The 15754-nt window shown below is 40.2% G+C and overlaps 1 long non-coding RNA gene across 1 annotated transcript in view; it reads right to left on the reverse strand.

Annotated features, from left to right (window-relative positions):
- The window catches only part of LOC145538785 (uncharacterized), a 41018-nt gene extending 25544 nt beyond the window's left edge, over nt 1–15474 (reverse strand). Inside the window, exons 1-2 of the long non-coding RNA XR_014077244.1 lie at nt 15102–15474; nt 1275–1529 (exon numbers count right to left, since the gene is read on the reverse strand). This is a non-coding gene — a long non-coding RNA (uncharacterized LOC145538785). The remainder of the gene's footprint in view (nt 1–1274; nt 1530–15101) is intronic.
- Between the last annotated feature and the right edge of the window lie 280 nt (nt 15475–15754).

Below are 15754 nucleotides of genomic sequence, written 5' to 3' on the forward strand. Positions count from 1 at the left end.
TTAGACTGTCTCTGAAATTATCCCAAGACTGAGAAATAGAAAGAACATGGCAACTGAACTATTCTGTAGAGACAAAGGAGGAAACCCAAGTAATTTCCCACAGATGAAAACTCTTTTTGATGTATAAGTATACACATAGCAGGGTGCTCTTCCTATGCATTTCTTTAAACTTTTAAAATTGTGACATAATTTTAGACTTACAGAAGAATTGTAAAATAATACAGATAGTTCTTGACACCATCGTTCACCCAGATTCCCCTAATGTTAACCTCTTGCATAATCATATTACAATTATCAAAGATAAGAAATTAGCATTAGTACAGTACTACACCACAGACTTCATTCTGACTTTGTGAGCATTCAAACGATGTTTCAAAGCTTACTTGATTCAAAAATCAAGCCATTAAGAGCATAAACATTTCTTTCTGTTACACAGCAAAATAAATTGTAGTTTTTGTCTTTAGATTTTAACTTTTGTCACAGATATTTTTGTTCAAAATAACTAGATAGTATTCTGAAGATTTTTAAATATTTGTTTTTGTGTACTATAAGGGGTTCCCAGGTGGGACTAGTGGTAAAGAACCACCTGCCAATGAAGCAGACATAGGAGATGTGGGTTCAGTCCCTAGGAGGGAAGATCCCCTGGGAAGGGGAATGGCTGGGAAGGGGAATGGCAACCCACTCCAGTATTCTTGCCTGGAGAATCCTAAGGACAGAGGAGCCTGGTGGCTACAGTCCATGGGGTCACACAGTGTCGGACATGACTGAAGCAGCTGAGTGTACAATAAGACAAACTGAATTCATATTGAAAAAAGTGGCATCTGCAGAATTGTGGGTTTGGCTTAAGAGACTTAAATTATGGCCTGAAAGCGTTGTTCATGTTTTATCAATTGATCGTAAGGTTTTACTAGTCAAAAAGTTTGTGAATTATCCACTTAACTGAAGAGGTTTTCATTCTATTCTTGAGTCTATCATGAAAAGCAGTGGTTCTCAAAGTGCGGTTCTCAGACCATCAACATTACCTGGGAGCTTGTGAGAACATGCAGATTTCCAGCAATCTGAGTTTTACCAAGTCCTGGGTAATTCTGAAGGTTAAACTTTAAAAATCTCTGATTAGAAGTGTTTTAATGACTAAAAGGAGGGAGAAGGAGAAGGGAGGAACTAATAGAGAACAGAAAATTCCCAGTGGAACATTCAACTGGCCTGTTTGTTAATGAGAAGGTTTGGTTCAAACTTGTCTCCAAGTACTTCATTTCTTTTAAATATAGACTTACCTTTGCTATGCATCAGCGTTTCACCTTTGACTTGAGGAAGCTGGTTCCAAAGACTACAAAATGAGCAATGTAGAACCTCTACATTGATAATCTTTTCTGCCAGAAATGTATTTGATCACTTTCTCAGTAGGAAATAACTACAGGTGATCCTCATTTTGCACAGTTCTGATATCCACAGATTTGAGTCACAGTGGTCTAAATTAAGACCAGTCCCCCAACAGCACCATGCAGACTTCAGTTAGCACAGGACATTACCTGCAACGACATAGTACAAACTTCACCGGCCTCAAAGCACTAGGGAAATAAAAGATGTGCATCAAGATCCGTAGCCAATCACATCCATTCTTTCAAAGTCTGTAGAAGATTAGTCACCATGAATCTGTTATTCAGTATGCAGTCGTTGTTTTGTCTTCCACTGATAAAATCTACCTGACTTATTACAAAAGTGAATGGTGGAAAGAGAATTGTTTAAGAAAGATGAAAGTGAAGCCAAAAAAGTGAAAAGTGAAATTGGAAATGATTAGGATGTTTATACCACTGCATCTATAGGCATGCAGCCAGGGGAATTTTGTGAAGGTGAACTTAGCAACATAAATGAGGAAAGTGGTTGTTACACCAAGGATAAAGATGTGCCAGTGGAAGTGATGTCTGCAAAAATCTTTACACTGAAAAACCCTCAAAGAGATTTTGCAACATTGAAATCACTAAAGATAAAATCTTATAAGCAAAAATAAGTTGTCAAATTGTACTCCCCTGAGAGCAGAGGACAAATATAAGTGGATTGGTGAAACTTTAGGCAGTTAGGAGCTGAAAAATTATGTAGTAAGTTGAAAATATTTTAGCTCAGAGATTGTTGTATCTTGTATAAGTTACTTTTGTGGATGGACAATCTAGTCACAATCAAGCCAAGAAGAGGACTATATCCCAAGACACAGGTTTGCAGAAGCTCCAAGAACTGTTCCACTGGCTTAGAGTTAGAGATGTATTTTTATACAATCTTGAGACAAAGAATTTATGGAACACATTGACAGTTCAGCATTGTACATCAAGTTCATCAGAGATGTTTAGTTATATGTGTACAGAGTGAGCCTTTGATCAATGTGACCCCCTTTTGGGATTAAAAAGAATATTCATCTTAAAATTACAATGCTGGTGTCTAAAGAGAGAGTCCATTTTTCTCAAAGGTTGATGACATTGTCCTGCTTTGAGGAGATCTGGTTAATGCATCACGTAGGTAATGCACATTGGGAAATGCCCATCACAAATCAGGCCTTTTTTTTTTTTTTAATGTCTTAATTTGATTGTCTTGTCATAGAAAAATTTATGATTTTTCCTCATCACATTTATCATCTAAAGTTTGATTTCTTGATGCTTGTCATTTTAGCAAGTTACTGGTCTGGTGATAAATAAATTAATTGTCTTTTTGTTTTCTAAAAGATATAAATACTTGTGAATTTGCTAAATTAGAAAGGATTTTTGGCTCTTCTCCCACATTTGTGGTAAAGAAGGAAGGGGAGGAGCAAAAGGAGAGGACAAGGGAGGGGAGAGGGGGAAACTGTTTACCCCCACACCCATAGTTCTCTACACTGACCACCCAACTTCAAGTATATCTTCAGGAGGGCCTTAAATCCAGAGGCCTACTATTTTACTTTTTTTGAAGAGTAAACTTCTAGACTAGCCAGAGTAAAGGAGAAAAAGTTGCCTAACTACATGGGGTAGGGAAGGTCTTATTTTTTTTTTTTTCTCATTTAATTTCACATTTATTCTCATTATCTTGAGCTGGAAAAGAGAAGAGTCATTGAGTGTATAGAACTGCAGTATTTTGTCATCTTTCAGACAGAATTGGGATCCAGTTTCTAACATCCTTTTAAGTTCAGGATCTGAATGAGAGTCAGAGGAGGTTGACTGCAGCTGGAGGCTGGGGGGTGCAAGGAAAAAAGCAGGGGACAGGAATGTACTTGACCTTGGAGGACTCCTGTTCCAGTGCTCCCATCCGGGTACCTGAGGAGCCTCCATATAGATCATATATGGGGGGGAGGTGCGGGGAGGGCACAGCAGCTCCCCAAAGGGAGTATGCTTGGCACAAACATGGGACTGGTATTCAGGAGGTGGGAGGCTGGCCACATGTTCACAGGGAGGACCCAAGGAGACACTGTCCAACCATCTGTATCCCAGGATCCTGCCAAGGGACCTCTTCATCAGGACAGGACTGGCTGGGGCTTGCTCCTTGACCTCATGGATACTGGAGCGTAAATCCTGTAAACTTATGAGCTTCTGGAGATACTGTTGCCACTCTTCTTTATGCTCCTGAGCTTGAGACCATGGGCGATTGCTTTTGGTCACACCTGAGTCTTCCTGAACACTTCACATTCTGGTTATTCCCATTTTTCTAGGAAACTTCAATTTAACAATCCCTCTAAGGTTTAATTAACTGGTCTGTTGGCTTTTCTGATCCCTGGGTTTATTTTTCCTCCTTGACTTCTTGTAGGGGTTGCCAGTGATTTCAGCCTAAAGTGTCACTTTCTCTATTTTTATTCCTGAGTTTTCTCTGCAGCCACAGAGTTCTAATCCAGGATCAGCAAAGAGCGAGCTGGTGTCCGGGGTCTTTTGAGCATGAGCCACTGCCTGTACTGCTTGCTTGGCCCTTGCAGTAAACCTTTCTCTGCTCCAAACCCTGACCTTTCAGTTTGTTTGACCTAGTGAGGCCAAACATGAAACTCCAGGCTCATGCATACAAACCTGGGTTTGGCTGCATAGGCACTTATTCTGGGTTCCTGAAGTTCAGCAGAGCCTGGAGGTGATTGAGGGTAGAAATGTGCTTGCTTCTCTCTGCTCTGGCACTTTCTGTTTTTTCAACAGCCTTTCAACCAGTGTTCATGTTTTAACCTCACATCCCCATAAGAACATGGCCCTACCAATTTCTTAGTCTTTTGACTGCTCTGCAATATAAATTAAGTTGCTTATCAACTTTCCTCACTATGAATTTAGGACTAAGCTTTCTCCCATCTGCTAATTTTCTCATGATTTTCCCGTTTGTTTTCCAATTTGAGTTTAGTTGTCTCTTTTCCCATTTTCTTGAGTGTTTAAGTCTTCAACAAGATGTTTACCATTATTTTAATGAGCTTTCAAGAGATGGCAAAGGTTAACTCTCAGCCTTCTAACTTTAACCAAAAATCAAGATTTAAATAATATAGGGACAAAGGTCCCCACTTGAAGGAGGAGGGTAGGGTGGAGGCAAGGTGGGGCCGCTGATACCCTTAGGAGTCTTAATAATCGACCTAGATCCACAAACAATTTAGCAGTTGCCTGAGTTGAAACCTCAGTTCCCATTAGTTAGCCTAAAGGGATCGCCCAGGGGGCTTCACATCACTATTCTCTCAAGGAATGGATTCAAATGCAAGCATTTTGAAGTAAATCATTTAATCTTTCTAATCTCTGTACCTTCCAATCCCTCCACAGTTTTTTTGCCTCTAGGAATCAGAGTCAAAAAAGGAAGGCAACCCAAATTGGTGACTGCAGCCACGAAATTAAAAGATGCTTGCTCCTTGGAAGAAAAGCTATGACCAACCTAGACAGCCTAAAGCAGAGATATTACTTTACTGACAAAGGTCTGTCTAGTCAAAGCTATGTTTTTTCCAGTAGTCATGTATGGATGTGAGAGTTGGACCATAAAGAAAGCTGAGCATCGAAGAATTGATGCTTTTGAGCTGTGGTGTTGGAGAAGACTCTTGAGAGTTCCTTGGCCTGCAAGGAGATCAAACCAGTCAATCCTAAAGGAAATCAGTCCTGAATATTAATTGGAAAGAGTAGGACATGACTGAGCGACTGAACTGACTCATTGGAAGGACTGATGCTGAAGCTCTAATGTTTTGGCCACCTGATGTGAAGAACTGATTCATTGGAAAAGACCTTGATGTTGGGAAAGACTGAAGGCAGGAGGAGAAGGGGATGATAGAGGATAAGATGATTGGTTGGCATCACCAACTCAATGGACATGAGTTTAGGCAACGTCTGGGAGATGGTGAAGGACAGGAGCCTGGTGTGCTGCAGTCCATAGGGTTGCAAAGAGTTGGACATGACTGAGCGACTGAAGGACAACAAGGAAAATGTAGTAATTACTCCTCAATCTGTACTTTGTTGAGAGTCCATCCCCTCAGTGATTCCTACTGTCTACAAGTATCCCGCTATCTTATCAAATACCTTTAAGCAGATTAATCTAAACTTATGTAAGAATGTACCCCCTGACTCAACTTTTTAACCTCAGCATCTCATTTTTTAGTTCATTTGATAGATTTTCCTTTCAGTGAGTCTAACAGGTGGAGCAGCCAATTCTGAATCAGAGCAAGAAAAACAGGAAGCATTCCACTGAAGGCCCCAGAGTTTCTGCTTTTCCCCTTCTTGGGCCGGACAGGGAGTTCAGTCCAAGCAGTTTTTTGTTGTTGTTTTTAATTTCTTTATTTTGGGCTGTGCTGGATCTTCATTGCCATGCGAGGGCTTTTATCTAGTTGTGGCAGTGGGGTTTACTCGCTAGTTGTGGTGCACTGGCTTCTCATTGCCGTGGCTTCTCTTGTAGTGGAGCACAGGCTCTAGGCAAGCCGGCTTCAGTAGTCGGGGCCCATGGGCTTAGTTGCTCCGCAGCATGTGGGATATTCCCAGACCAGGGATTAACTCATGTTCCCTGCATTTGCAGATGGATTATTAACCACTGGACCACCAGGGAAGTCCCCAGAGCAGTTTTGAGGTGTATTTAGAGTTAAATCTATTAGAATCATCTTTTTTTTTTTTTTCAAACTTGTACAGTGAACAAAAAGACAGCTAAACACAGGGTCTGGGTTTTTTTTATCGACTGAACTGAAGAGACATCAGCTTATAGAGAAAGATAGGTCATATTAAATGAAGGCTATTAAAGTTCAATGACAATTTAAATGAACAAATTCTATTTTCTACTGCGAACATATTCTGTAGATTAAAGAAACACTGCAAAGTGTCTGCTTTGCAATAGAAGGGTGTTTAAACGTGAATGATTAGCTCAGGAAAAACAGTTAAGTAGCAGTGGACATATCAGGACAATTTTTGGTATTTCTTATTGAAAGTAACAAGAGACAAAGCCTTATAAATTACAATTAAGTAAGACTTTTCCTCTGATGCTCTGGTTTGCTTATTCATGATATCACCAGATTGTACATATTTCTTGTAGTGGAGCATATTTCTTGTTCTTGCCTTCTTAATGAAGAGGATGATGGTCAGCCTAATACTCAGAAAATTTCAAGTATTTAACATAATAGGTTTCTTGACTGCATCCCCTCTTCCAAAGCTTATTCAATGACACTACAGCCTATATAACTTTTCTTTGGATCAACTGTAAGTATAAAAATTTAAAGTTATTTTCAAAAGGATTTTGAAGGAAAAGAAAAATAGAAGCTTCTAGCAAGCAAAAGGCATGATGCCTTGACCACCTTCTCTTTTCAGACTCAAAGGCCTTCCCAAACAGCTAGTGTAGCTAGGTCAGGGAACACCAGCTAGTTATGCATCACCTCAGCCTCTCTACGGGAGTCAGGAAGATGGCAGAGTGGTCCCTCTTTTTTTAAGTCTTATTAATATAATTTAAAAAAAGCTTTCATCAGCAACAACTGATGATTAATACTTATCTGGCTAGTCACCGATTTTAGCTGACCTTTCATTCAGAATTCAAAACTGGAAACCAAGATCTAATTTCCCTCTGCCATGGTCTGACTAATGACTACAGATTTCACTGGTCTACAATCCATCTGAAACAGTGTATCCCAAACAGAAAAGTTCAGATGAACTATACTGATTCACAGTATTTATTTTCATTTTTTAGGTAATTATTTTATTTAATATTCATTCATTTGGCCGCATCAGGTCTTAGCTGCAGCATATGGGATCTAGTTCCCTGACCAGGGATTGAACTTGGGGACCCCCTGCATTGGGAGTACAGAGTCTTAACCCCTGGATCACCAGGTAAGTCCCCACAGGTAATTATTTTAATCAGTATTAGAAAATACAACAAATTAAGCCTGTGATTTCACTCAAGAAAAGTAAATCTAAATTGACTTATAAAAAAATTAGGTAAATAATTCAGATGGTACTCAAGTATGGTAAAAACCATGAAGCCTGAATAGTTGAAGAATGGCTGGATTTATTCCAAGGAAATGAAGTCTTTAAACTGCTGCTTCACTTCTACGTCTACTGCACCCCAGCTTCAGATGCACAGGTTGGACCTAAGGACCACCACTATCCAGCCCATGCTCTAGGCCCACTTTTAAATGTGGGCAAATTCACCATACAAAATTCACAAACAACATCAGCAGAAGTAACAATGCCAAAGCAGTGGTGGTATTGGATGGAGCAGTGAACAGGAGGAAAATGCTGAGCTTTGTTCCTTAATGTAGTAGGTTTAGGAGAAATTTTATTTTTAAAATGTCCTTTATTGTTTTTAAATTATTGTTTGTGCAACAAAAAAGTAAGATAAAAAATTGCAAGTAGAACTCAGTTTGTTTTACAGTCCAGATAGTTTAAAACAGCTTCTTATTAAAAGCGCTCTTATGTAATGACTTACATGGTGGTCCGGTGGCTAAGACTCCACGCTTTAAATGCAGGGGGCCTGGGTTAGATCCCTGGTCAGGGAACTAGATCCCACAGGTGCAACAAAAGACCCTACGTACTGCAGCTGTGCAGCAACTAAGACCTGGTGCAAATAAATAAAAATAAGTACTTTTTTTAAAAGCACCTTTACGTAAATCATCATCATTTTAGTAAATAAATGCAGGCCTACAAATCCAGAGAAGAGAAATGGTCATATAAGCTAAAGAGGACAGACATCAGGATGTATCCTTTTTGAATATGAATAGCAGGAGTAGTTTTAATCTTTAAAAGAAATTTTAAAGAGTAATTTAAACAGCATATCAACATTACAAATCACTATAGGAAATAGATAATATTCTTTGATCTTTGTAGTTCTACTATTTATTCTTACAGTTATTCACTCATTCATTCAAAAATACCTAAGTGCTTACTATATGTGTAAGGAATTACTGCCAGCAGTGAAAAACAAACAAACACTTTTCATCATTGGTCATTGGTTTGTTTAACCTAAGAATAAAAGAAGCAAAAAAAAAAAAAAAAATCATTTTGCCATTTTTGGACTAAAATGCACATCTTCCTAGAAACTTTTCAACTTTATTCTAATAATGTCTTTACTGTCTCCTCTTGATTCCTACTTTATACACTATTCAACAAAGCTGATTGGTCATTGCGGCAGGCAGAATAATGTCCCCCCCAATATGTCTACATCCTAATCCCCCAAACCTGTGACTATGTTATCTTACATGGCAAAAGGGACTGTTTAGGTGTGATTAAGTTAAAGGTCCCAAGGTGGAGGGATTATTCTGGGTTATCCAGGTGGACTCACTGGAACCACAAGTCCTTATATGAGGAAAGGAAGGTCAGAGTTAGAGCAGATGTGACACTAATGGAAGCAGAGGGATGTGGCCAGGAGCCAAGGAATATGGGCAGCCTCTAGAAGGTGGAAAAGGAAAAAACAGATTTTTCCCTAAGACCTCCAGAAGGACCAGAGACAGCTCTGCTGACAACTTGATTTTAGTTGGATTTTAGCCAGGGAATTCTCACTGAGTTTACTTTTTGAAGAGTCACCATAAGCAGCAATGTACAAGAGTTTCAGTTTCTCCCAACCCTTGCCAGCACTTGTTATTTTCTGTACTGTTGCTGTTTTTTTAAATCATGGCTATTCTAACGGCTGTGAAGTGCCATCTCCTTGTGCTTTTGATTGCATTTCTCTAGTGATCAGCGATAATGAGCATTTTTTCATATGCTTATTAGATCTTATTTAAATCTTTTGTTTTAGGTGGCTTTCTCTGACACTGCTCTGGCACCACCTCTCTATTGCCAGGAGGAGATGAAAGTCCCTACTAGCCTCAGGGGACAGCTGAGGGAAGTGCCCCTTACTGTTGGGAGGGGCTGGGAATTCCAGCTCCCAGGTGCTCTCCACCAGCACAGTGACAAGTGGCCTTGTTGCCACTGTGAGATGGCGAGTATCCTGATGTTCTGAATTGCCACCACCCCAGTGAGAAGAAAACAGTGCCTTTGTTACTGACTGCTGGGTATGGAAGTGCAGGCTTCCCTGAGGTCTCTGTGACACCACAGTGGTGGTGGTAGGAATACCAAGGTGCCCCATGAGTCTTGTGGGAGTGGAATCATAGGCTTCCCCCTTGGCCTTTGCTGGTGTGGTTGTGAGTAGGACCACAGTTTAGTTTCTTCTCTGGTGTTTGGCTGGAATAGATTATTGTCTGAAGCTTTTCTGTCTTCCCAGGATGCCCCTTTTCTTCAGCTTCTGGCTAGAAGGAGCAGACTTTTGCTGGACCTTGTTTTTGATCTGTTGCCTGTTAGCTTTTCTGGGTTGCTGACTTCTTCATTTCCAACAGGGGATATATGACACAAGAGGAAAACCCAGGGAACTTACCACCAAGTCCATCTCCAAGTTCCTAGTTTCTCTCAGTGTTCTTGGGTTTGCTGTATACATAACATGCAGAGGTTTGAGTTGTACTAAGTGGGAGAAATAGGGAAAGTGTGTCTATTCTCTCTTCCCAGAAGAGACTAACTAATGTGCATGGCATATAACTTATTAACCAATCTCATTTTGGCAGGCATTTAAGTTGTCTCAAAATAATGAGGAAAGGAATGTGCACTTAGGGGAGTGGGGGTGGGGAAGGAGAAGACAGGTGGGCAAGAGGGACAGAGTTTTGGGTTCTTGTGCTATTACATGCCCAGCCTAAAACTCCTAACTGGAATTGTTGGGTCAAAGGACGTGTGCAATCTAATTCTTCATACTGCTAAAATAGCCTCAAAAATATTACACTAAATTCCCAACAACATAAGAGTATGTTTTCTCACCAAGTATTATAAACTTTTGTAATCTTTAATCACCTGATTGAAAATTGTTCTCTTAAGTTGTTTGTATGTGCTATTTTACTTTCTCAATTGGATCCAAAGCAAGAACTGTGCCCCCTTTAATTTTCTTGGTGTCTGCAAGGACCCAGCACTATGTCACAGAACATACTAGTTATTTATTTGTTGTTAATGCTTTTAGCACGGAGAGATACCAATAACCTCACATATGCAGATGACACCACCCTTATGGCAGAAAGTGAAGAAGAATTAAAGAGCCTCTTGATGAAAGTGAAAGAGGAGAGTGAAAAAGTTGGCTTAAAGCTCAACACTCAGAAAACTAAGATCAGGGCATCCAGCCCCATCACTTCGTGGCAAATAGACTGGAAACAATGGAAACAGTGATACACTTTATTTTCTTGGACTCCAAAATCACTGAAGATGGTTACAGCAGCCATGAAATTAAAAGATGTTTGTTCCTTGGAAGAAAAGCTATGACCAACCTAGACAGCATATGAAAGAGCAGAGACATTACTTTGCCAACAAAATGTCTGTCTAGTCAAAGCTATGGTTTTCCCAGTAGTCATGTATGGATGTGAGAGTTGGACCATAAAGAAAGCTGAGCGCCGAAGAATTGATGCTTTTGAACTGTGGTGTTGGAGAAGACTCTTGAGAGTCCCTTGGACTGCAAGGAGATCCAACCAGTCCATTCTAAAGGAAATCAGTCCTGAATATTCATTGGAAGGACTGATGTTGAAGCTGAAACTCTAATATGTTGGCCACCTGATGTGAAGAACTGACTCATCTGAAAAGACCCTGATGCTGGGAAAGACTGAGGCAGGAGGAGAAGGGGACGACAGAGGACGAGATGGTTGGGTGGTATCACCAACTCAATGGACATGAGTCTGAGCAAGCTCTGGGAGTTGGTGATGGACAGGGAAGCCTGGAATGCTGCAGTCCATGGGGTCACAAAGAGTTGGACACGACTGAGTGACTGAACTGAACAGAATGCTTTCAGCAGTTTAAATAGAGGATTTGAGCTGATAATACAGAACTCTGACCAAGTTTCATTTCTTCAAATAAAACATAAATTTTGTAAAGTTTTTAAAAGCAGGTTTCTGTCAAAGTGTTGTCTATCATTGTTTAGTTGCTAAGTTGTGTCCGACTCTTGCAACCCCATGGACTGAGCCTGCCAGGCTCCTCTGTCCATGGGGTTTTTCCCAGAAAGAATACTGGAGTAGGCTGCCATTTCTTCCCACTGGGGATATTCCTGACTCAGGGATCAAAACCACATCTCCTGCTTGGCAGGTAGATTCTTTCCACTGAGTCACCTGGGAAACAGTGTTGTCTATAGACTAACCTGAATCAAAATCGCACAGGGGTAATGAGTAATTCTAACACCTCCTAACCTGAAGGATTGGGGAAGATGCTTTGCCACCTACATGTAATATTATTGTCGAAAATATTGAATACGAATCTATAATGAGGGAATGATAAGAGAAATTCAAAGTGAGGGACATTCTAAAACAAAGAAACAAAACAAACTGGTCTGGAATCTTCAAAAATGTCAGTGTTATGACAGACAAGAAAAACAGCCAAACCAGATTTATGAGGTCATAAGACACAAGCACACACTACACACACATACAATGTATACACATATATTTGTAATAGAATTTCTGATGAGAAAATCCTAGATTTTTGTTTTTAAGGTCACAAAGTAAATTGCTGGGACATTTGAGAAATGTTGAATATAGATAGTTTTATAGTTATTATTACATCAATAGCAAATTTGGGAGTATAATGATACTTTTGTGCTTTTATGAAAAGAGTATCATTGTTTTTAGGATGTAGTGCTGAAACATTAGGACTGAAGAGTCATTACTATATCTGTGACTTTCAGAAGTTAAGAAAAAGTCATGGATAAATATGAGAGAAAACAAATGTAGTGAACTGTTAACAATTGGTGTGACAAACATTTGGTGTTTGTTGTATTTTCTTGCAACTTTTCTTTAAGTTTAGAATTTTCCAAAATAAAAAGCTGGCCCCACCTTGGATTAGATCTACTGGATCTGGGTTGGGAGGGTGGAGTCCATGTTATCTGCATTTCAGATAGCTCTTCCTATTGATTTTTACCCATACCATGGTTTAAAATGTATTGATTTGAAGTACAACAATGTATCTTTATTTCAGTTTTTATAAGGGTAGAGCTAGAAAAACCTCCATATCTTGATTACACAATAGAATTTAATAACCTTGGATTAATAAGTATAAACTTGTCCTTGTTCAACACCCCATTCCATGGTCCTCCTCAATTTTTTCCATTTTTTTAAACTGTATGAATATCTTTACCTGTCTTCACATAGATGGTTTTAAAAGTCATTGTGAAGGGCAATTCCCTGGTGGTCCTGTGGCTAGGACTCAGTCATTTTAGCACCAAAGGCCCAGGTTCAATCTATGGTCGGGGAACTAAGATCCCACAAGCCGAGCAGCAAAGGAAAAAAAAAAAGTTACTGTGAAGAATGCGGCAGTGAGTGCCACTGTCCAAACTGCTTCAGTGGACATTGCTGCCACTCAAGCAGAATCTAGCCTCTTAATTTCCTCCAGTAACCGAATAGTAAAGAGGCACTGTTCCTGTCCAGCTCAAGGCAATTCTTTCTAAACAGTTAAATTATAGATGGATGTATTATCTTGTGTGTTTACTAAGTAATACACGACATTAATAAGTAATAAATGAATTAAAGATCCAAAGTGAAAATTATTCACTCATGCCTGATTCTTTGTGAACCCCTGGATAGCCTGCCAGTCTCCTCTGTCCATGCACTTCTCCAGGCAAGAATACTGGAGTGGGTAGCCATTCCCTTCTCCAAGGGATCCTACTGGGTAGCCATTCCCTTCTCCAAGGGATTCTACTGACCCAGGCATCAAACCCGCCTCTCCTGTATTGTAAGCAGATGCTTTACCACCTGAGCCACCAGAGAAGCCCAAAAGATCCAAACACACCTTAACAAACTTTTGTGTGTCAATAGCTTATCAAGACATTCCTTTAAATGCATAAAGTGAGGTGAAGTTGCTCAGTCATGTCCGACTCTTTGCAACCCCATGGACTGTAGCCTACCATGTTCCTCCGTCCATGGGATTTTCCAGGCAAGAGTACTGGAGTGGGTTGCCATTACCTTCTCCAAAGGATCTTCCCGACCCAGGGATCGAACTTGGATCTCCCACATTGTAGGCAGACACTTTACCGTCTGAGCCACCAGGGAAGTCTTAAATGCTTAGCTGTTACTTAAAAATCAACTGAGGCCTTAAACTAATGTTAGATTGGCAAGAAGGCACACAATGTTGTTGTTGAATGTTGTTGAATCATGAGAATACTTGGTCCTTTCTATAGGGTGACATCACCCAACCTAAAGCATACTCTTAATGTTTTGTTACTGTTTTTTCATGTCATACTGACAAATCCATACTACTTCCTTGATTCCTCTGCTGAACGTTGACTTAAAATTGCTGGATGGATTTACAGTTGTGGCTCACAAACGGATAGAAGCCCAGTTTTAGTATATTTGCAGTATAAATAGCCTCCTACCTTCCAGCTTAGCAAAGAAGCAGTTTGTAGTTGACTTAGAGTTGGCCATTTAATTTTTGATTTCGGGTAAGTAAAAAAGTTTAACAGTATGCTCTGTGTTGATATGCAAAACTCTGTTAAACTGTTTTGTTTGGGTCTTTATCTCATTTTTTACTTATTAACATTATTGAGTAAGCACTTGAAAATGCGGTAAACACAGCATTTATTTGAAATACACTTTAGACTTGCAGGGTATGTGGATCTGGATTTTTGCTGAATTTTAGATTAAGGAGCTTTCTTACCTTCAAACCCCTTGAGCAACTGTGACCTAAAACCAGAGTTTTAGTCCTTGATTATTTCCTGTTAAGATACTCTGGAAACCCTCCACAGCATGTAACAGTAGTGCTAAACCTAAAGAAATCACTCAACAATTAGGTGTTAATTGTTGATTGATTTCCCCCTATGGTTGACTGATTCACCGCAAAGACTCAAGTGAGACTAAACTGTTGGCCACATTTCTAATTAAGTATTTTCTTCAGTTTCCTGGATCCTATGAGATTTTTAGTAGATTTTGGATGAGCCAACAAGGACCTCTGACCTCCATTCTCAGAAAATGTCTGGCATTATTTCATATCTGGATCTAAATATTATAAAGGGATGGATTGGGAGCAAAATCCCTGGACCGAGGGCCAAGTACACTTTGTCATCTAAGTTTTTGTCACAATTTCCAGCATGATAATTTTCTAAAAAATAATTAAGAAAAAAATGGTATTTAGAACCAACTATGTTGAATATAATACACAAATATAGAAAGTTGAGTCATTTTTTCTAGTTATCATACTTTAGGCTGTCCTTCTGAATTAATGAGAAAATATTTTCTTGATTATTCGTGCTATCTTGCGGTGTGAGTGGGACTGTATTTTAAAGTTAGATGACTAAACATACTATTCTTTGTTTTTATTAACGAGTCTGGGTTAGGGCTACAATTGGAAAACCTCTGGAGCTTTACGAATCATGGAGCTTATTTAAGCAGCAAGGATTATATTGCTCTCAGTTTAACGTTCATTATATACAAGCAGTTACAATTCAAAAAACCTTTAGAAAAAAAAAAAGACCAGAACCAAAACCTATGTAATTCCAAAGCAGCATGGAGCTGTACCTGCCGGGGAAGTATCTATTTAAATTCTTGCGTTTCAAGGAATACTATCCCTATATTTGCAAAAGTTTACAATGACTTTATCTGCCATTTCTCACGACTGTTAAAATATTATAAGCATTATATTAAAGAGAGAATGAGAAAAGACCAGAGGCAACATGAGAAGAATGGAGGTAGCTACCCCAGAGATATGTGCAGAGCACACTATTTCTTCTCGGCCTGCACGATACACGATAAACGGGACCTTCCAGGACATGTTGGGTGGCCGACATTTTCCGAAGCAGTAATTTACATAGTCAAGGTCTGCAGGATGTTAAATGCTCCGGCGAAAGGCCAGGAGGCTCTTTATCTTCAAGTTAGGTAGCGGTGGGAACAGGCGGAATAACCCGAGTCCCCTCCAGTGCAGCGTACAGACTTGCCTGCCCGTCCAGCACGGAGCACCGCGGCATTGGCGAGCGTGGCCCCACTAACCGGCGGGGAAGCCGGGGGAGCCCAGAGCCCCGGGCGCCCCAGGTTTCCGCCTCTCGGTCCCGTCCAGCGCCCCAGCTGCCTCTGCTTCGGGGATGCGGAAACCCCGTAGGAACAGGGCGGGCCGGGAACGCGGTCGGCCTACCACTTGCTGCAATATTCTTCCGCTGCAGAGCAAAGAGTCCCAACCTTCCCCAGGGTCCTGGGATTCTCAGCATCCCTGTAATATCGGAAAATAACCTAATTTGGGCTTTAATACCGATTTGCTTAGGATATTTTCTGAGATAAGCACTTTAGGGTCACAATTTTGTGGCTGGCCGAAGCGCGAAGGAAAATTCCTCCGCAGAAAACGGGTTCCGGCCGCGA

The sequence above is a fragment of the Giraffa tippelskirchi genome, chromosome 2, assembly GCF_054371585.1.
Source record: "Giraffa tippelskirchi isolate mGirTip1 chromosome 2, T2T-mGirTip1v1.2.pri, whole genome shotgun sequence".
NCBI classification, from domain to species: Eukaryota; Metazoa; Chordata; class Mammalia; order Artiodactyla; family Giraffidae; genus Giraffa; species Giraffa tippelskirchi.